Raw genomic sequence first — 23,012 nt, 5'->3', positions numbered from 1 at the left:
TTAACACTTTTACCTTATTTCCATGAAGACTTCTGCTTCCATCTTCAACAGTGTTGACATACCTACATTAATGTAACTCTTGATGGCTTCATACAGCACACCACAAAACTGCCTACTCCATCGTCTTTCCCTCACAGACTGATACTCCAACAAAGCAGTATCTTTGGTTCTGCGGTCGCGCACGGTCAGCGATCCACATTATCGAGCCTATCAGAGACCTTCATATTTTATAGTATTGTAGTTTCATTTAAATTTATTATATTCTTATCTTATTCTGGTGCCACTTACAACTGTGCCCCAGTATACACCTTTTAACTTGTGGTAGAAAAAAGGGGTGACCGCATGATAGAAGCCTACAACAAAAGCAGTAATTTTGTAATACAGAGCCTATACTAGAGGATGAAATAAGAGATGTGGAAAAAGTCAAGTAATGGAAAGGCAAGTAGACCTGGAGGAATTTTGTTGAAACAGTGGGAATAAAGGCCATCTCAGATGATGAGACTTACATGTAAATTGAATGGGTGAAAATTATAATGGTATAAATAGCATAGAGTTTATTCTGAGAAAAACGACCTTAAGCATTCAGTGTCCATATAAAGTCAGAGGTTATACAAAATGAAACAAAAGATTTATATACAATTGAGGAACAAATACATGATACGTATCTAAAGATCGTTGGTGTAAGGCGTCATAGTTTAAAATATTCATAAAGTTCACTTATACTATTACGGTTTCAAAATGTCTTCATAAAATGACACTTGTGTCACCATGCCTTTAAAGAATAGACTCTTTCCTTTTACTCGCTTTCATTCACTTCATCACTATCACAGTTGTCAGGATAGCATTATTCATCACCTGGCTATGCAGCGTACTGTGGAAAGTATGGAAGATAATGCTGACCTCTGCCACGACCACCAGGACGACCACTGACCAGTTGCAGCTGTAGCGGCGCATCGAAAGCTATGTACTAATTAATTGTTTGTGCATAGTGGTTTATTTAAGAACTTTAGTAGTCTTCAACCGGTGTTCTTGGTGTTTTCTGGTGAAATAATTTCAGAAGAACCTTTTGGGAACTGTTTACAGCTTCGTTACTGTGTCATTAGACGTTTGATTCTCTTTCTGTATTAGTCTTTTGTTATATTCACATTTGTTGTTTATTAATACTGTTAATAATAGTAGTTACTTCCCTTGTAGAGTAAGTTTGTGATTATTGTAGTCAGGTTTTTAGCATCTTTTTATTGTAGTAGCGGAACTTAGAAAAAGTAAAATTTTACCATGAGTGAGAAGTATGGGTTTTGCCGTAGGTTCGTGAGTAGTGGATTGGGGTGTGAGACTTGTTCGAAGTATTTTCACTGGGGGGAATACAGTGGGGAAGCCAGTGGGCATTCTGGTGAGATCCTGTCCTGGAACTGCAGGTTATGTAGCAAGAGTAAATTGATAGAGGAGCAGGAGCGTAAGATCTGTGCCCTTCAGGTGCAGTTGAAAAACGCACAGGAAGAGCTAGATAGGATGAGGAGGGAGAAGGGGGTTGGGGAATGGGAGCTGGCTGTTGGCAAGAGATCTGCTAGGAGAAGAAGATTTTCAGATAGTTTTACTATTGGTGTTTACAATAGATATGACCAACAGTCAGAGTCTAGTGGAGAGGAATCTCTAGTAGCTGTAGATGTAGGAATTATGCAGCAGACCTCAGTAGTTACTGTGCCTAGAACAGTTGCAAAGTCGAAGAGGAAGAAGAAGGTTCTGCTGTTAGGTAGTTCTCATGGCAGAGGTGTAGGCCAGCAGTTGCAGGAAGTGCTGGAGAGTGAGTACCAGGTCACCAGCATTGTGAAGCCTAATGCAGGGTTGGCTCAGGTGACTGTTAACATAGAGGGGTTATGTATTGATTTTACTAAAGAGGATCAGGTAGTGATTGTGGGTGGGGCTGGTAATAGTATTGATAGGGATGGGGAGTATAACATAGATGGTGACCTGGAAAAGATAGCCACTCAGACTGGCAACACGAATGTGCATTTCGTGGAACTGTTTCAGCGTCACGATCGGCCTCATCTTAATACAGCCGTCAGGCGTAATAACATGAGACTTGGGGTTGCGCTGATGACAGAAAGCATGGGTCACATTTCAGTGGTGTCGGTGGAGTCTATCAGCAGGACGGGTTTCACTAGACACCGCCTGCACCTCAACAGGTATGGGAAGGGGAGGTTGGCAAAGCTTATAGGTGACAGCATAGGTGGGGTTGGTGGGATCACTCATGGGAAAATTCCTGCAGTAGTGGGTGTTAGAGCTGCACCTTTTTTAGATTGAAGTCAGCTGATAGGTGTTCCTGCTTAAGGGAAGTCTCTCTAATAAGGGAATCACTTCTGACAAAGCTTAGGCATCTGAGTAATGAGGGAATTAGTATATTTCATCAAAATATACAAGGTATTAGAGATAAAGTTAGTGAACTGCTTATAGATGTTGACTCTGAAATTATTGGTATATCTGAACACTTCTTAAATAAGGAGATAATTCAGAGGCTTCCTTTACCAGGATACAGGTTGGCTGGCTGCTTTTCGAGGAGCTCTTTGCAGTGTGGGGGAGTAGCCATGTATGTGAAAAACGGCATCGCATTTGAGTCAACTGATGTTTCAAAGTACTGCACTGAAAAGGTGTTTGAATGTTGTGCAGGTGTGGTTAAATTTAAAGGAGCTAAACTTGTAACTGTTGTTATTTATAGATCCCCAGACTCCGATTTCACAGCATTTTTGCTAAAGCTAGAGGAGGTTCTTGGTTCACTTTATAGGAAATACGAAAAGTTAGTTATATGTGGTGACTTCAATATTAAATGTGTAAGTGATTGTGCAAGGAAGAGGATGCTGGTAGACCTCTTTAATTCATATAATCTTATGCAAACCGTATTCTTTCCAAAGAGAGTGCAAGGGAACAGTAGAACAACCATAGACAACATTTTTGTTCATTCCTCATTACTAGAAGGGCATTCTGTTAGCAAAAATGTGAATGGCCTTTCAGATCATAATGCGCAAATTTTAACTTTAAAAGATTTTTATGCTGCAACACGTGTTAAATATAGTCATCAGCTGTTCAGGAAAGCTGATCCGGTTGCTGTAGAGACCTTTGTAAACCTTATAAAGGAACAAGAGTGGCAAGATGTTTATAGCGCTGATACAGTAGACGATAAATATAATGCTTTTCTCAAGACTTTTCTCATGCTCTTTGAAAGTTGCTTTCCGTTACAACGTTTAAAACAGGGTACTAGCACAAACAGGCAGCCTGGGTGGCTGACTAGAGGGATAAGAATATCTTGTAGAACAAAGTGGCAATTATATCAAAACGTTAGAAACAGTCAAAATCTAAATGCAGCAGCCCATTACAAACAGTATTGTAAGGTGCTTAAAAATGTTATTAGGAAGGCAAAAAGTATGTGGTATGCAGATAGAATAGCTAAGTCTCAGGATAAAATTAAAACCATATGGTCAGTCGTAAAGGAAGTTGCTGGTCTGCAGAGACAGGTCGAGGATATAGAATCAGTGCGTAGTGGGAATGTCCGTGTGACTGATAAGTCGCATATATGTACAGTATTTAATAATCACTTTCTGAATATAGCAGGTGAACTAAATAGAAACCTAGTCCCAACAGGGAATCACATAGCGCTCTTAGAAAAAAGTGTTCCGAGACTGTTACCTGAAATGCTCCTCCATGATACTGACAAGAGGGAGATTGAGTTAATAATTAAATCACTAAAGACCAAGAACTCTCATGGATATGACGGGATATCTAGCAGAATATTGAAGTATTGTTCTATGTATGTTAGCCCAGTACTTAGCCATATCTGTAACTTTTCCTATAGGAGTGGTCGGTTTCCTGACCGATTAAAATACTCGGTAGTGAAACCACTTTATAAAAAGGGAGACATTGATAATGTTGACAATTTTAGACCTATTTCTATGCCATCGGTGTTTGCTAAAGTTATCGAGAAGGTTGTATATACAAGGTTACTGAAGCATTTAAATTCACATAATTTGCTGTCAAATGTTCAGTTTGGTTTTAGAAATGGTTTAACAACTGAAAATGCTATAGTCTCTTTTCTCTGTGAGGTTTTGGACGGATTAAATAAAAGGTTGCGAACGCTATGTGTTTTCTTTGATTTAACGAAGGCTTTTGACTGTGTTGACCACAAAATATTACTGCAGAAGTTGGACCATTATGGAGTAAGGGGAGTAGCTTACAATTGGTTCGCCTCTTACTTTAAGAACAGAAAGCAGAGGGTAATTCTCCGCAATATTGAGAGTGGTAGTGATGTTCAGTCCCAATGGGGCGCTGTTAAGTGGGGCGTTCCCCAAGGGTCGGTGCTGGGGCCACTGCTGTTTCTTATTTATATAAATGATATGCCTTCTAGTATTAAAGGTGATTCAAAAATATTTCTGTTTGCTGATGACACCAGCTTGATAGTGAAGGATCTTGTGTGTAATATTGAAACAGTAACAAATAATGTAGTTCATTAAATAAGTTCGTGGCTTGTGGAAAATAATTTGATGCTAAATCACAGTAAGACTCAGTTTTTACAATTTCTAACTCACAATTCAACAAGAACCGATATTTTGATCAGACAGAATGGGCATATTATAAGCGAGACAGAACAGTTCAAATTCCTAGGCGTTCGGATAGATAGTAAGCTGTTGTGGAAAGCCCATGTCCAGGATCTTGTTCAGAAGCTAAATGCTGCTTTATTTAGCATTAGAACAGTATCTGAAATAAGTGACACTTCTACACGAAAAGTAGTCTACTTCGCATATTTTCATACGCTTATATCGTATGGTATTATTTTTTGGGGTAATTCTTCTGATTCAAAAAGGGTATTTTTGGCTCAAAAACGGGCTGTTCGAGCTATATGTGGTGTAAGTTCGAGAACCTCTTGTCGACCCCTATTCAAAAATCTGGGAATTCTGACATTACCCTCACAGTATATATTTTCTTTAATGTCGTTTGTTGTTAGCAATATTAGCCTATTCCCAAGAGTTAGCAGCTTTCACTCAGTTAATACTAGGCAGAAATCAAATCTGTATGTAGAATGCACTTCCTTGACTCTTGTGCAGAAAGGAGTGCAGTATTTTGCTGCATCCATTTTCAATAAGCTACCACAAGAACTCAAAAATCTTAGCAGTAGCCCAAAATCTTTTAAGTCTAAACTGAAGAGTTTCCTCATGGCTCACTCCTTCTATTCTGTCGAGGAGCTCCTGGAAGAGCTAAAAAATTAAGCAAATTCCAGTGTTACATTGTTGATTGTCTTCATTTAATCTTAAGACTTGTCACCTGAATATGTTTTTTTTTTTATATTTCATTTTATCTGTTTCTAATATCGTGTTATAATTTCATGTATTGACTCGTTCCATGACCATGGAAACTTCTCCTTAATTTGGTCCCACGGAACAATAAATAAATAAATAAATAAAAAATAAAAACAAGGACGACCACGACATCCTGGTTGGTTTTCTGGCGAGCTCTCAATCTGTATTAGACTCAATGGAGGAATAAACTGTAACAACAACGTCAAGTCATCAATTTTTGCTTGCTTTAAACATACTGGTCTAAGTAGTGGTAGTTGTTCAGGTATTGTTCCAGATTTACTTTTCGAAATTGTATGTCTTCATTCGATGTCTCCTTGATGAAGAAAGCTTTTGGTTCAGTTTTTCTGTGTTGCATCCAGCTCAGTGTCAACTAGTTAATATTTTGGTTCTCAGTGTCCATTTTTATGTTGATGAATAAGTTTTGCAATTGGTTATGTAGATAGGAAATCATCTTGCTTCATTTCTTTAACAGAAATGTCACCCTGGCATTTTCTACAAGCTTCGTCCAATCCTGTGACACAAATATAAACTGGGTTTGCTTTTTCTTCCTCTCAATGTGAGAAAAATCAGCATCAATCTCAAGGTCACTATGTCCAGGCACGAGGAACTTATGATCAACAATTTCAATAGAAGTATGAGCAACAATATAGAGGCAAAATCGTGATATTATTTGATTTCTGTTTTGCCCATCGCAACTATCAGTATAGGCAATAACATGTTTAATATCATATGGAAATGATATTACTTACTTCAGTAAGGCCCACGTGAGGCAGTATTTTCAGACCAAATTCACATGAAAGCATGATTTGTTCTACAGTCGTATATTCCATGATTAAATGTCCAAAGTTGTCTCTTGTGGTAAATAACATTGGTTGTTAGTATTGGTGTTGGAAATGTTTTTTCAAGGTCGAAAATAATGCATGTGTTGAGCCTTCTTTTGAATTCTGTATATATACTTTCTTAGCGGCTCTTGCTTGCTCACCTTTTCTTAGGTGAAGCTCTTTCTCCACCTTTAGATCGCGAATTTTACTGGTATCTACCTCTCTTTTGATTAAATTTTCTAATCGTTCACAAGTTGTGCATGTGCCACTCCTTAGCTTATACAATGATAGATTAAATTCTGAATCGAACACTTTACTGTAAATGCAGGCCTTCACTGGCAAAATGTTTTCTTCCTCATACTTCTTAGTACAAAGCATATACATTTTTGAGACAGATAACTCTGGCGACAGGTATTTCCTTTGAGAATTATGTTCACGAGAATAGACTTGTGTAATGAGGAAAGCTTTTTATGTGGTTCCTTACGGCAGTGAGGTGATCTTCTGGTACTTTATTTCCAGGAGCATATTTACCAAGTTGATCAACCAGAGACAGGCCTTCCACTCTTGGTTTGTATGATGCAGCTGAGGTAAACCGGCGATTGCTTATAGTTAATGTCTTCAGGAAGAATTCCTTACTCACTCGATTACCGTCCGGGATAATGACAATACTTCGTGTTTTTGGCTTCTTACAGTTTTGGTTTGGACGTCTTCGCCTTTCTTTTTTGAAAGTCCTGCGTTCATATCGGCAGATATGTTGAAAAGGCTAGATGGCTCTTGCATTCATAATTTTTCCTGTTGTAGATATACATTCTCGTCCCAGGTTTCTTAGGCGTTTTCTTTTATTCCCTTCCATGACTCGATGTTCCTTTTTCTCTTTTTTGAAACAATGTTTTCTTGAGTTTGTTCATGAGGAGCTTCTACGCACGACTTTTCAACCGTGTTATCGATTTTTTTATCGTTAGGTTTTTTCCTTGTTTGCTATGATCTTAGTTTTCATCGGAAGATGATGCCTCTGGATAGAAAAGGAAATATACCACTGAAGCACCGATATAAAGCAAATATCTATATAAAAATCAGTTTCACACATAAAATTCCCAAAATAATCTCGTCGTTTTGGTGAATGTAATTGTGTCAAAGGAATGCTAACGTACCTCAAAGATGTTAAGCATTTCAGTGACATACCGGTACAAGTGACAATATTTTTGTGACAGTATTTTTCACGTGGAACATAATTTTTATTGACATAAGGAGAAGTTGTTATGCTAGTTTAATGTGTACTTGTATACTAAAAAACAGTTTAAGATTTTTCTAATGGCCACAAAACTCATTGAAAATTTCCAAACGAAACCTCATGCAGTTACTAAAGTGTTACACAAAATGCTTGAACTTTAGTTACCTTGAACAGGAACATAATCTTCGTCTGAATGATCATCTGATAAATCTTCATTACTCGTTTCTGATCGACACTGAATACCTTGAAAGGTAGAATTACTCATTTCTGATCGAGATTTCGTCAGTAACTGAGAGCCTAAATCGCGATTCTTTGAAGCGTCCGCCATGTTTTTGCTTGTACCATTCTGACACTGCCTATCGACTGTCATTCAATAAATGTAGTTACACCACCTGCCGATAGATGACGGACGTTAGCAGTAAACACCTGGATCTTTGTGCCACTGACAAGTATCTCTTGTTTCGTGGTCGAAAGTGCACTTAACTCAGTTTAGCAAAAAATGTCACTTATACCGTTATGGTTTTCACCCATTCAATTGTTCTGTCAGACTGAGGAGTGAGAGATCTATAAAAAATGGAAACCAGAAGGGGACTTAGCGTCACGATATCTGTTACAAGACTTTTAGCGCTATACTGTGAAAAGCATGTTAGAAAATGAGAGTAACGGAAAGATGAGATTGGACCAGACAGGGTTTACTGTTGGACAATCTTGTATGGATAATATTTTTAGCTTTAGACAAGTAAGTGAGAGGGCGTATTCGAAGGGTCAGGAAGTGCACCTAATATTTGCGTATTTAGAAAAGGCGTATGATTCTGTACCCATCAGCGCACCATGGGAATCTATATAGGCCCAGAAGAACAGCAAATATCCCTAATTCGTACCAGTAATCACATGCTGTAGTTTAAGTAGGAAGAAAGTCGCGTGAGCCATTCCGAACATCGAAAGGACTTAGATAGAGTTATAGTACGTTACTACCCTGTTTAAAATATACATACAGTACACACTGTAACGGTGAAATTAGTAGTTTGGAGGTACGGGAATTCCTTTCCAGCATGGTACTACCTACTCATTATTATTTGCCGATGATCAAATACTGATAGCTCAAAACAGAGAGGATGTCATCTTTATGACAAAGAAGTTAAGAAGGCATTTGAACGAAGCGGTGTTAGAATAAATATGAGCAATGGAGGATACCCAGCAGTGGGAGGAGGTGGAAGGAATATAGTACTGGTGCAAGGAACTATGAAAACTGTAAAGCAGTTTAAATCGATTATCCATTCCTCGGGAAGCTGTGAAACAGATCTGAAACGCACGATCCGACAGGCAAGAGGATACGTTTAGTTGGTAAATGGATTTATGATGAGCAGGACAAAATTAAAAGAAACAAAGAAGAGAATTCTGCAAACAGTAGTGGAAAATATACTAACATATGATAAAGGAGGATGGACCCTGGTGGAGCGGCAAAGAAGTGGAATAGAGGCAGTAGAGATGGAAGGAATAAGGAGGGAAGCCAGGATATCCAGAAGATAGACGAGAAGAAATTAGAACGTCAGGGAAATAACGGACATGGAACAATCAGTCATGGTAAGAACTGATAATGCAGATCTTCAATGGTACGGTCATATATGACGAATGGAGCAAGGAGGACGGCAAAAAGTAATCCGCCATTGGCCGCCTACGGGAAAGAGGAAGCGCCGACGGCCGGTGATAACATGATGAGCAGGGTAACTGGAACGATGAAGAAGTCTGGAAGAGAATGTCTACCATGATCGTGAAAGCTGGAGAATTGGAATACGCAGCACCTGCTGTAGAGTCGAGAAACCCTTAGAAGTACTTAAGAATTTGCACTAGTGAGCAGTTGAACTGGAGGTACACCTCAACATTGAGACACATCCCCCCAACATTGATGGATTCTCCTAGCCATTTGTTGTTATTGTTTCATTCCTAAAAACAAAAAAGAGCATCTGAACTGGCGGTATTTTGACTCTATCATAGAGATCACAGTAGGACTGAACATACTAAAGTCCACGGAAATATAGCACGACTTCTAACTGTAGCTAGACCGTTATTCACAATTGCGAGGGGACTGCTCTGAGGAAAACGATGGAAATAAAAATGTAAAGAACGTTATCTGAATTTTATTACGAGATTCTTAGAAGTTATGGATGTTTCCCTGCCCCGTCGAACACCCAACCCCCTCCCAGAAAATAATTGCAGTGAGAGAGTTGGTGATAGCTGAAAACTTTTAAAAGTGTCAGTGACATTGTCGTGTGGTTGTCACCACTGTCGAAAGTTGCTTTTCTCCCTTGTTCAAAAAAAAAGTTCAAATGTGTGTGAAATCTTATGGGACTTAACAGCTAAGGTCATCAGTCCCTAAGCTTACACACTGCTTAACCCAAATTATCCTAAGGACAAACACACACACCCATGCCTGAGGGAGGACTCGAACCTCCGCCGGGACCAGCCGCACAGTCCATGACTGCAGCGGCTAGACCCCTCGGCTAATCCCGCGCGGCTCTCCCTTGTTCCAGAGGAAAGCGGAGAGTATCGGATTTGGTTCAAATTTCTCTGAGCACTATGGGAGTTAACATCTGTGGTCATCAGTCCCCTAGAACATAGAACTACTTAAACCTAAGTAACCTAAGAACATCACACACATCCATGCCCGAGGATTCGAACCTGCGACCGTAGCGGTCACGCGGTTCCAGACGGAAGCGCCTAGAACCGCTCGGCCACTCCGGCCGGCGTTTGGATTTAATTTAGAACATTCCGGTCATAATGGGACTGGGTGAGCGATCTACTTTATGTATTTTTCGGCTCACTACACAAAGTTCTATGTTATAATTGAAAACTCTTAAAAGTGTCAGTGACATTGTTATACGGTTGTCACGACTGTCAAAAGTTGCTTTATTCCCGTGCTTCCAGCGGAAAGTGGAAAGTATTGGATTTAATATAGAACATTCCGGACATAATGGAACTGGGTGAGCGATCTACTTTACGTATTTGTCGGCTCACCACACAAAGTTCTGTGTTTTTACAAAGCACTATGTGTAAAAAGATGATTGATGCATGAATAGAACCGTTCGCTCACCAAGACTGCATTTATTATTCTATAAATGTTCCATGAGTGCCTTTCTGGTCACACGACACTCATCCAAATGGTACTTAGGATCGTTAGATATCTTATGTAGCCATATCCTGTCAATGGTCATCGTAGGAGCACTGATGCCTACCGTACGTAGGTTAGGTTGCGACGAACATCGACGCTCCGACGACGGGGTGCCCCGTCTTGTTGCAGGATGAAATTCTCGGAATCTTCAGTTGCAACTGCAACACATCAAGGTACGAGATACCCGGCACATACAGCTTCGTCTGTGACACTGCACAGACAACATTAACCTTCATTGTATCTTGTTCATACGTCACAACTTCAGGAGAATGTTCAGTGTGCGATTAACCTTTTCAGATACGTAGAAGGTTGCTTCGTCACTAAACATCAGCATGGGGAAGAAATGTTCATCATCAAATGTTTCCTGCATTGTTACGCAAAACTGAAGACTCCGGACATTATCTTCCGCTTTTAATTGTTGTTCGAGCTGCAGTCGATATGGTTTGAAATGTAACCGCTGTCGCAAAAGCTTCCGCACAGTTTGCTGCAGTTTTCTAAATTAATGGGTTGCGCAGACCGTTGATTACTTTGAATTGAGTAGGAACCTTCCCTTCATACTCTCATACATCTAGCAGACTTGGTTGACTAGTTATTTGCTGTTCAGAGACAACTATCGTCCTTAAGTTGTCAGTACCAACGCAAAATGCTCGATTTACATGGTGGTTCTTTTTCATAATTCCTTCTAAATGGATGCTGCTCTGTTGTAATAGATAAACATCACCCAAATTCCAAGACACAAAAACTCTTTCCCTCCTTTGTCGCCATTCTGTCAAGGCACTTCACTTGTAATGTCAACTGGCGGGCATAATGCTAACTCGGTAAGTTTATGCATCAGTCACATTTAGACATGTAATACTCTGGAAAATATAGAGCTCTGAAAACGATTGAATTATTTATAGGAACCCTTCATTTGAAAACACGAATCACATTGAAGTGAAACATGAAGAATTAATTTGGAAGTTGCGACACATGTGGTTCACATCTGAATTCAAGCAGGTTTAGTTAAAGTGAAACACGATTAATTGTGAGAATCTCCTAATTTCTATTCCTAGAAAATTCACCATAAAACTAAAATGTTGTGCTAAGAATCGACGAGTGATTTTGTTTATTTACGTTCTGTATCGATATTGAAACTATTTACAATAAGGAGTAAGCAGTAATCGGAAGCACACGTTGTGAAACAACGTGTGTTTCAGTAACACGTTTCTGTAACAGGACAAAGACGCTGAGCGATGTGATGTGCTGGTTCAGACAGTAGGGCTCATATTCGGGATAATACTTCGGTTCCCCTTCCGGTCGATCTGACTTAGGTTTTCACTTTTTCCGTAAATGATTTCAAAACAACTACGACCGCTTTTCTTGATTAATAGTGCTTAACGGTGTTTGCGTTTCCGCAAAGATGTAAAGCACAGAGATTTTTCATCGAAGAACGCTTCCCCTTCTCGAAATACGAGGCTATAAAGTTGAGCGAAGCGCTACAATCAGTTTTAGGCTAGTAGGCAGCTCACTTATTAAATCAACTACAACGGAGTTAGTATTTGTGAAGACAATCTGCTTTGTAAACCTGCCCCTTCTGCTTTCATAATTGCCGTTTTGCTAAGGGAATCGTAGTTTGCTATGGCACATAATTTATTAATCTAGTACTATTGAAATGTACAGGCTCTGATCTTCAACACAAAAGGCGACAACATTTGTGGTTCGGTTTCGTCGCCGGTGAAATGACAGGCGGCTTCATAAGAAAACAGCGATAAAGTGACAAGTCCGAGCTCATTTGTAACCGTAAGAAATACTTGAGTACCACTAGCACACAAAGATAAGAACCGAAATGAGACCTCGTAATCATGAGATTTATGCGACTTGTATAATCTCCTCAAGTACAAGAGAGTTAGAAGCAGTAATTGGCTCTCATAAAACAGTTATTTTCAGTACAGTACGGACAGGGCCCAATAAAAGTCACGTAAATCTCAGGCAGAAATCAATTTAATGAACGCTTAAATTCCAGGAGATATTCGAGTGATACTAGTTCGAGTTTATAACCGCAGCTTTTGTTGATAAGCCGACTCTCTAGCTGTTTGCTGTAACATTACGATCAATTTGATATTTACTGCCCAGTTTCCGATACACATGTACAGAAGGGCAATGAACGTATTCTGATCCATTACTGCCTTGAGGCAAATCCGGTTACGCCGATATCTATTGTGCTTTCGACAGTATAAATACACGTTTCCTTTTAATGTACCTACCTGAAGAATACAGCGATCGAAAAGGTCGTTGTGCAGACAAAAAGACGAGATATTCTTCGTTAGCCTTCTGCAAACTTTAATACAGACTGAAAGAAAAACATGTTGCTTGCCATCGCAATACTTGTTAACATTCATATACCTTCGTTTGGGTCCTGCATTTTCACATAACGCACACATTAAGGTCCTCTGTATTGGGGTATTTGGCCTTTTGCTTATGTGAGTTAGCTGACGATAGAGAATCTAAATCTGGTGATCCAGATTGTAGTCTACTAAGTTTATTTTGTTTCAGTAATCATTTAATGATTTTTACTACGGAATATAATTCTTTATTTTCATCGTGGAAAGAATTCTAAGCTCTCGATTCCTTACAATAAAAAAAAAAACAAAGCCTAAAAATGAGTTTTTGAGAATCAACAGACTGTTAGCACTTTGCCTTGTTGCCCGTCGGGAAATACCAAAACAGTCTCTACTATTATTCAGTACGAACGAGATATGAAAAAGATCGATAGTGTGATAATTTTACGTCTGTCTCTTCGGCACACCAACTATAACATTGCACATATCATAATGTTCGTCCGCAGCTCGTGGTCTACTGGCTGGCGTTGCTGCCTCTGGATCACGGGGTCCTGGGTTCGATTCCGGCCGGTTTGGGAATTTTCTCTGCCCGAGGACTGGGTGTTTCCGTTGTCCTCATCATTTCATCACCGTCATCATCATCATTTGTGGCAGTGGCTAGAGTGGACTGTGAAAAAATTGGACTGTGTAACACTTGGGCCTTTGTACGGGCGCTGACGACAGCGCAGTTGAGCGCGCCACAAACCAAGCATCATCATCATCGTGTTCTCGCACTTGACTTTAATTAGATTCGGTAACGAGCTCCACTGAAACGGACACTTACGTAGTGATAAAATAACATCCACTCCGTCAGTTTGTCTTGGCCTCAGTAACACATCGCACTAAAGCGGAAGCAAATTCCTGATAATCAAACACACTAACGCCTTGGCAACTCTAACGGATCGCCACAAAACTTGGTCTGCAAGTAGTGTTAACTGATATCAAAGAGAATATAGTGTTCATCACAGAAGCAGAAGGCAAGCGCATGCTTTGCTTTCTGATTTATTTGCACCGGCCTAATGGTCAATCATACGTCACTCTATACCAGACGTCCCTCGTAAGAGTATTCGTACGCATTTTCTCTGATGTTACGGCAGATATTTTCAGTTGCAAGTTATATAATTTAAGTTCCGTCTTTTGTAACTACAATAAAGTCTAAATAAGACCAAATGCGTTTCTATGTATTCTAAAGCATCTTCAGTGGCCAGGTTTCCTTTGTTCCTTACGCCATTCTTCATTTTCTTCCACACATATGTGGTGGTTTCAGCACACAGCACTTTCACTGCCACTAAATATACTCTTGTTTCTGTGCAGTGGCATCTCTCCATTTTATGCACAACATCGTAATTTGATTGTGAATGTGGCTAGGTGCAAAGCAACATAACTTTTTATATAATTTCAAGACAGAACTTTCTGTTCTCCACTACCGCTTTCGTTCTTTTTGTTAAGCCTGGCCACATCACGTTGTCTATAGCACATGCTCATAAATTTTTGTGGTGATGAACGCTTTGAAGTCGCTTCTTCTGTTTCCTGAGGGTAGCACAAAACACATCAGAGTTGATCGTTGCAACATGATCGAGGACATCACACACAGTAACCTCTTCAGAGCCCCATAAGACGGTTGCCTGACTTCACCTGCTCAGGGCGCCGCTTTGAACTTTTCCTTAAGGGGCTCCGGAACGCCCTATACTTGCAATGTTAAAATAACGCTTATAAATTACATCTTTCCTCATAAAGTATTTGAGGTAGGAAGTTGAACTTTTTACAGATTATTTATTGGAATATGGGCTACAACTTAACACAGGGATTTTACAAAGTTTTTGTTCAGTTATTAAAGATGATTTTTTTAAATTGTAATGAAAATTCACAACATTTTTTGCAACCTTTTATTTATATATTAAAAAATATACAGTTTTTTGGAAAAAGGCTGTGTTAAATTATGCAGAAGGTACTGTGTAACTTTTACTGAAAGTTTGAAACAAATATGTTTGGAAGATCCTTAGAAAACATGTAATTAGTATGAGAAAATAAAAGTTTTGGGAATCGAGCGACAAAGATTGGATTAACTTTTTAGTGCATTCCAGGTCCATAGGATGGATTATCTTCATCCTCTCCAAACTCCCTCCTCCAGCTTCCTCTTGTTCCTCCTCCTGTTTACTCTTGCTTGTATTTCTAGACTCTTTAGAGCCCTGTCTGCAGCCCGAAGGCGTTCCTTGTCTAAAGCAAGCATCGCTCGTACCATGTTAGAATGTTATTATTTACAGTAATAACACATACCTTTGGCTTTCCAACATTTCTCCTTTTCTTAAAAGCCTTCAGAGGATTTCTAATAACTTTACTTTTACTCATTATTATACTTCAACGAAACAGAGACTCAAGAAACAGAATTAATTACGAATATTTTCGAGATAACGACAGAGTAAATAAACGTGAAACAATCAACAATCACACCAGCGATATATATTGAACCATCACAGGTTAGCCACAACACATACTTTATCTCACATCACTAAAATGTACCTGATGAACGCGGACGTTAATAATAACACCATTTGACAGCAGTTTAGCAGCGCCACAGTGGGTCACGCCCATGTAGAACACATTTCAAAAAAATTTTAAAAATAGTTGTAGTCTTCGGAATTGAATAAATTATATATCTATTAAAAGGTAATAGTCAGCAGATTCAGAAAACGCAAAAAAGTAAAAATTGAACTTTTCATGATTTTGAGCCTTTCCGGAGCCCCTTAAGAGGGGTGGCGTGCCGTCGCTACATTAGTTGAAGCCTGCAGTTTTTCTCAAACGATTTTACAAAACGTAATCGGTAAAAAAAAAATCATTTTCACATATGTCAGCTTCATGGTTAAGTGCCCAAAATTTCGATAACGGTAATACTTAACGTGATATTCGCAACAAAGAACGACACTGCGCGGAATTCGAATAAGTTTGCAATGAAAAATATGGGTCGCTATAATTTTGCGTTTGGTGCATATTACATCATATATTGCTGCAAGTGAAACTTAGCCAAAATACTGAACTTTTCTTTTGGCTTCGGAGGAGGTCTACATCTGTCTCCAGTCTCAAGAAAATGGAATTTGTATAGCACTATCATTTCCCACCGCACGAGCACAGGAATGCAATATTCATAATAAAATACCTCATATCTCCTAAACCGCTGGAGATATCGATACGAGATTTTGGCAAGTGACAGCATGCAAAGAGGAGAGTATTTTGCTATATGGTTAACATAGGGAAGTGTACAATCTACGGCGATACAGTGGAAGTTGTGGTTTTTATTTTTTCAGTCCAATGCCGTAATTTTTTAAGAGTCACAGACAATTGTTAAAAACAGATGTTGCTAGTAAGAAACTAAACGTGAGATTTCTTATCTTACTGTATAGCAAACCGACAGAATGAGGTTTTCTATAAGCTATTGACCACCTTAGTCGCCTGTTGCATTTTAATAAGATACTGTTCAACGATTCTATCGGAACAGATATTGTAAGGCAATCTGCGTAATTTATACCACATTTTAACAAAGAAAACAAATTTATACCTGTCAACAAGAGAAATGTAAACGTTCCTCATAAATGTGGATATTTCTTCAAATGAGGTTTAAGTTAACAATTCAGACAAAAATAGATCGCAGTTTCGTTGAAATTTTGGTGGAATCCTTTAACCCACCTTATTTTCAATTGTGAATGACTGGAATGAATGGACACTCACCGTGGTTTTTCTCTCTGTTTGTTATATGAGAAATATGAAAATAATTCGCAACAAATACTTCACAATATTTCTTTTCCTATCCCCATTCACAGTAAACTGGTAAACTTCTCTACCGTAATTATATTCTAATGGGTTGAAGATAGATTATATATGGTACAGTAGAAGAAGGCGTAATTAGATGAATGACGAACACTAACTTCACTTGACGAAGGTTTATTCAGCGCTTTCACATACGAGGACGCGGAGCGAACTGCTTCCAGCCAGAATACATACGGTATGTATACAGGTACAAAACATTTCAGTACAATGATTCTTGACATTTGTGAATATTTATAGAATGTACTCGAACCGAATATAGGAACTAAAATTGTACTGTCCAAGTGAGTTTTGAACTTACGAGTCTCCATGCAACAGTTTAGTATCACAACCACTACACCACGGTGCTACTCAGCTTCTTCTGCGACATTGCTCCCTCCTTGAGGGAACAGCGTCTCGGTGATCCTCGCCCTGGCGATGATCTTCGTAGAACTTCTTTTGCCGCTACGCTCTTCGTCATCTTTCCGCTTGTTGCCTGTCGCTGGAGCTTCGAATTTACCCTGGGTTGCAGGATCCTTAAAGGACTTCATTCTAAGGACGTGGAACGTATCTCTGATCTTTCGTTGTCTTGTATACGGGTCGAAATCTTCAATTTCATAAGTAACATCAGACAACTGTCTTACAACCTTACAGGGTCCAAAGTATCTCCTGAGGAGCTTCTCAGAAAGACCAACCTCCCGAAGAGGAGTGAAGATCCAGACGAGGTCACCAGGCTGGTAGACAACAGGGCGGTGGCTCGCGTCATCCCTTCGCGATCGTTTTATTGAGCCTGCAGCGTGCGAAGCTGAGCAAACTGCCGAACTTCCTCAGCTCCGATTAACACCTAGCCGATGTGTCCACGTCATCAGGATGTAACGGATACACAGTGTCCATCGTCATAGTCGCCTTACGCCTATGCACCAAGAAAAATGGGGTAAATCCCGTGGTGTCTCGTTTGGCGGTGTTGTAGGCAAACGTCACGAAAGCAGCTCCTCATCCTAGTTGCTGTGCTCAATATTGACGAACATTGATAGCATGTCAGCCGAGGTCTTATTGAGGCGTTCAGTAAGCCCGTTGGTTTGAGGATGGTAGGCAGTCGTCATGTGATGAGTAATGTTGCACCGACTTTTTATCTCTGTCACAAGATTCGACTGAAAAACTTTCCCTCGATCCATAATTAACGACCTTGGGGCACCGCGTTTTAATACAATGTCTTCCACTATGAATTTGGCTACCTCGGATGCTTCGACTGTTTCCACTGATTTTGTAATGGCATAGAGTTTCAGATAATCAGAGCAAACAATAATCCATCTGTTGTCACTAGCAGACGTTGGAAATCGTCCGAGGAGGTCAATTCCAACATGCTGGAATGGCGTTTCTGCTGGTGGAATTGGTATGAGTTGGCCACGTGGTTTCTGAGGAACTGCCATTCTCCTCTGGCACTCTCGACAGTGTGACACATAGTGACGGACACTCCTAAATAAACCTGGCCAGAAAAATCTCTTGAGGGTTCTATCGTATATCTTAATGAATCATAAATGTCCGGCCTCAGGTGTGTCATGGAATTTCTGCAGAACATCTAAGCGCATGTGTCTATGAATCACTGGTAGCCACCTCTTTCCAAACGGATCAAAGTTTTTCTTGCAAAGTAATCCATTAACTATCTTAAATTGTCCTTTCACATCCTCTGACCGATTTAAGGCAAGCATAATTTGAGAGATCATGGCGTCCTTCTACTGCTCAGCAGAGAGATCCTGGAGTGCAGCGAGACAATCTTCATCAAAGTCTTGATTGTCTTGCACAGGGTTTCTTGGTGTTTTCTTCCACTTTTGTAAACTATGGTAATGCCATACTCTTGAAGACGTAGTGCCCACCTGGCTTCCTGTTGGATCCTTCTGTCAACCAACAAAGTGAATGATGGTCTGTAACAACTGTGAATGGCCTTCCTTAGAGATACTGTCGAAATTTGCACACGGCCCAGATCACAGCAAGACATTCTCTTTTTTGTAGTTGAGTAGTTTCTCTCGACTTTTGTAAGTGTCCTGCAAGCATAGGCTATAACCTTCTCTTTTCCATCTGATATTTGCACCAGCCCCCCATGAACCATGGACCTTGCCGTTGGTGGGGAGGCTTGCGTGCCTCAGCGATACAGATGGCCGTACCGTAGGTGCAACCACAACGGAGGGGTATCTGTTGAGAGGCCAGACAAACATGTGGTTCCTGAAGAGGGGCAGCAGCCTTTTCAGTAGTTGCAGGGGCAACAGTCTGGATGATTGACTGATCTGGCCTTGTAACATTAACCAAAACGGCCATGCTGTGCTGGTACTGCGAACGGCTGAAAGCAAGGGGAAACTACAGCCGTAATTTTTCCCGAGGACATGCAGCTCTACTGTATGATTAAATGATGATGGCGTCCTCTTGGGTAAAATATTCCGGAGGTAAAATAGTCCCCCATTCGGATCTCCGGGCGGGGACTACTCAAGAGGACGTCGTTATCAGGAGAAAGAAAACTGGCGTTCTACGGATCGGAGCGTGGAATGTCAGATCACTTAATCGGGCAGGTAGGTTAGAAAATTTAAAAAGGGAGATGGATAGGTTAAAGTTAGATATAGTGGGAATTAGTGAAGTTCGGTGGCAGGAGGAACAAGACTTTTGGTCAGGTGATTACAGGGTTATAAATACAAAATCAAATAGGGGTAATGCAGGAGTAGGTTTAATAATGAATAAAAAAATAGGAGTGCGGGTTAGCTACTACAAACAGCATAGTGAACGCATTATTGTGGCCAAGATAGACACAAAGCCCATGCCTACTACAGTAGTACAAGTTTATATGCCAACTAGCTCTGCAGATGATGAAGAAATAGATGAAATGTATGACGAGATAAAAGAAATTATTCAGGTAGTGAAGGGAGACGAAAATTTAATAGTGATGGGTGACTGGAATTCGTCAGTAGGAAAAGGGAGAGAAGGAAACATAGTAGGTGAATATGGATTGGGGGGAAGGAATGAAAGAGGAAGCCGCCTTGTAGAATTTTGCACAGAGCATAACTTAATCATAGCTAACACTTGGTTCAAGAATCATGAAAGGAGGCTGTATACATGGAAGAAGCCTGGAGATACTGACAGGTTTCAGATAGATTATATAATGGTAAGACAGAGATTTAGGAACCAGGTATTAAATTGTAAGACATTTCCTGGGGCAGATGTAGATTCTGACCACAATCTATTGGTTATGAACTGCAGATTGAAACTGAAGAAACTGCAAAAAGGTGGAATTTAAGGAGATGGGACCTGGATAAACTGAAAGAACCAGAGGTTGTAGAGAGTTTCAGGGAGAGCATTAGGGAACAATTGACAGGAATGGGGGAAAGAAATACAGTAGAAGAAGAATGGGTAGCTCTGAGGGATGTAGTGGTGAAGGCAGCAGACGATCAAGTAGGTAAAAAGACGCGGGCTAATAGAAATCCTTGGGTAACAGAAGAAATATTGAATTTTATTGATGAAAGGAGAAAATATAAAAATGCAGTAAATGAAGCAGGCAAAAAGGAATACAAACGTCTCAAAAATGAAATAGACAGGAAGTGCAAGATGGCTAAGCAGACATGGCTAGAGGACAAATGTAAGGATGTAGAGGCTTGTCTCACTAGGGGTAAGATAGATACTGCCTACAGGAAAATTAAAGAGACCTTTGGAGAGAAGAGAACCACTTGTATGAATATCAAGAGCTCAGATGGCAACCCAGTTCTAAGCAAAGAAGTGAAAGCAGAAAGGTGGAAGGAGTATATAGAGGGTTTATACAAGGGCGATGTACATGAGGACAATATTATGGAAATGGAAGAGGATGTAGATGAAGATGAAATGGGAGATAAGATACTGCGTGAAGAGTTTGACAGAGCACTGAAAGACCTGAGTCAAAACAAGGCCCCGGGAGTAGACAACATTCCATTAGAACTACTGATGGCCTCAGGAGAGCCAGTCATGACAAAACTCTACCATCTGGTGAGCAAGATGTATGAGACAGGCGAAATACCCTCAGACTTTAAGAAGAATATAATAATTCCAATCCCAAAGAAAGCAGGTGTTGACAGATGTGAAAGTTACCGAACTATCAGTTTAATAAGTCACAGCTGCAAAATACTAACGCGAATTCTTTACAGACGAATGGAAAAACTGGTAGAAGCCGACCTCGGGGAGGATCAGTTTGGATTCCGTAGAAATGTTGGAACACGTGAGGCAATACTGACCTTACGACTTATCTTGGAAGAAAGATTAAGAAAAGGCAAACCTACGTTTCTAGCATTTGTAGACTTAGAGAAAGCTTTTGACAATGTTGACTGGAATACTCTCTTTCAAATTCTGAAGGTGTCAGGGGTAAAATACAGGGAGCGAAAGGCTATTTACAATTTGTACAGAAACCAGATGGCAGTTATAAGAGTCGAGGGGCATGAAAGGGAAGCAGTGGTTGGGAAAGGAGTGAGACAGGGTTGTAGCCTCTCCCCGATGTTATTCAATCTGTATATTGAGCAAGCAGTAAAGGAAACAAAAGAAAAATTCGGAGTAGGTATTAAAATTCATGGAGAAGAAGTAAAAACTTTGAGGTTCGCCGATGACATTGTAATTCTGTCAGAGACAGCAAAGGACTTGGAAGAGCAGTTGAACGGAATGGACAGTGTCTTGAAAGGAGGATATAAGATGAACATCAACAAAAGCAAAACGAGGATAATGGAATGTAGTCAAATTAAGTCGGGTGATGCTGAGGGAATTAGATTAGGAAATGAGACACTTAAAGTAGTAAAGGAGTTTTGCTATTTAGGGAGTAAAATAACCGATGAAGGTCGAAGTAGAGAGGATATAAAATGTAGACTGGCAATGGCAAGGAAAGCGTTTCTCAAGAAGAGAAATTTGTTAACATCGAATATAGATTTAGGTGTCAGGAAGTCGTTTCTGAAAGTATTTGTATGGAGTGTAGCCATGTATGGAAGTGAGACATGGACGATAACTAGTTTGGACAAGAAGAGAATAGAAGCTTTCGAAATGTGGTGCTACAGAAGAATGCTGAAGATAAGGTGAGTAGATCACGTAACTAATGAGGAGGTATTGAATAGGATTGGGGAGAAGAGAAGTTTGTGGCACAACTTGACTAGAAGAAGGGATCGGTTGGTAGGACATGTTCTGAGGCATCGAGGGATCACAAATTTAGCATTGGAGGGCAGCGTGGTGGGTAAAAATCGTAGAGGGAGACCAAGAGATCAAGACACTAAGCAGGTTCAGAAGGATGTAGGTTGTAGTAGGTACTGGGAGATGAAGAAGCTTGCACAGGATAGAGTAGCATGGAGAGCTGCATCAAACCAGTCTCAGGACTGAAGACCACAACAACAACAACAACATTTGCACCAGAACAGCACCGATCCCATACCCGCTACCATCTGTGTGTAGTTCTGTAGGTGCTCTCTCATCATACAGACCAAGTACAGGGTCAGTCTTCAGAGCTTTTCGCAGCACATCGAAAGAGGGTTGTTGAGCACCAAACCAAATAAATTTAGCATCAGCTTTTAACAACTCTTGGAGTGGTCTGGCTTTGATACAAAAGTCTTTGATAAAACGACGGTAATAAGAACATAATCCGGGAAAGCTTCTCACATCTCTAATAGCTTTAAGAATAGGAAATTCCGTTACAGATCTCACCTTTTCTGTATCTGGCAGGCACACCTTTGTTTGACACAAGGTGCCCTAGTATTTTGATTTCTTTTGCTCTAAATAGAGAATCTCTTGGATTAAGTTTCAGTCCGCCTTGTTGGAGACACTTAAGAACGGCCCTCAGTCGTATTATATGTTCATCAAATGTCTCTGAGAACACTCTAATGTCGTCTAAATAACGAAGACACATCGTCCACTTCAGGTGCCTTAGATGATTATCCATCAGCCGTTCAAAAGTTGCTGGTGCATTACACAAACCAAACGGCATTACCTTAAAATCATACAGGCCCATTGGGGTGATGAATGTAGTTTTCTCACGATCAGCCTCATCTACTTCGATTTGCCAGTATCCCAAGTACAAGTCCATGGTTGAGAATAACTTAGCCCTCTTCGCATCATCAATTCGTGGAAGAGGGTAAACGTCCTTCTTAGTTATCTTAGTAAGTTTCCTGTGATCAACACAAAAGCGCCAACTGCCGCCTTCAGCAGAGATGTTTTGCTGTCGACGAACACGGTTTTCTGCAACAGGCGACGTTATTTCTCCGAAATGACTGAATACGATGCTCCAGAGTCCAAAAGAGCTTGTGCTCGTCAGCC

The sequence above is a fragment of the Schistocerca cancellata genome, chromosome 1, assembly GCF_023864275.1.
Source record: "Schistocerca cancellata isolate TAMUIC-IGC-003103 chromosome 1, iqSchCanc2.1, whole genome shotgun sequence".
NCBI classification, from domain to species: domain Eukaryota; kingdom Metazoa; phylum Arthropoda; class Insecta; order Orthoptera; family Acrididae; genus Schistocerca; species Schistocerca cancellata.
Note: the sequence above shows the minus strand (reverse complement) of the source record.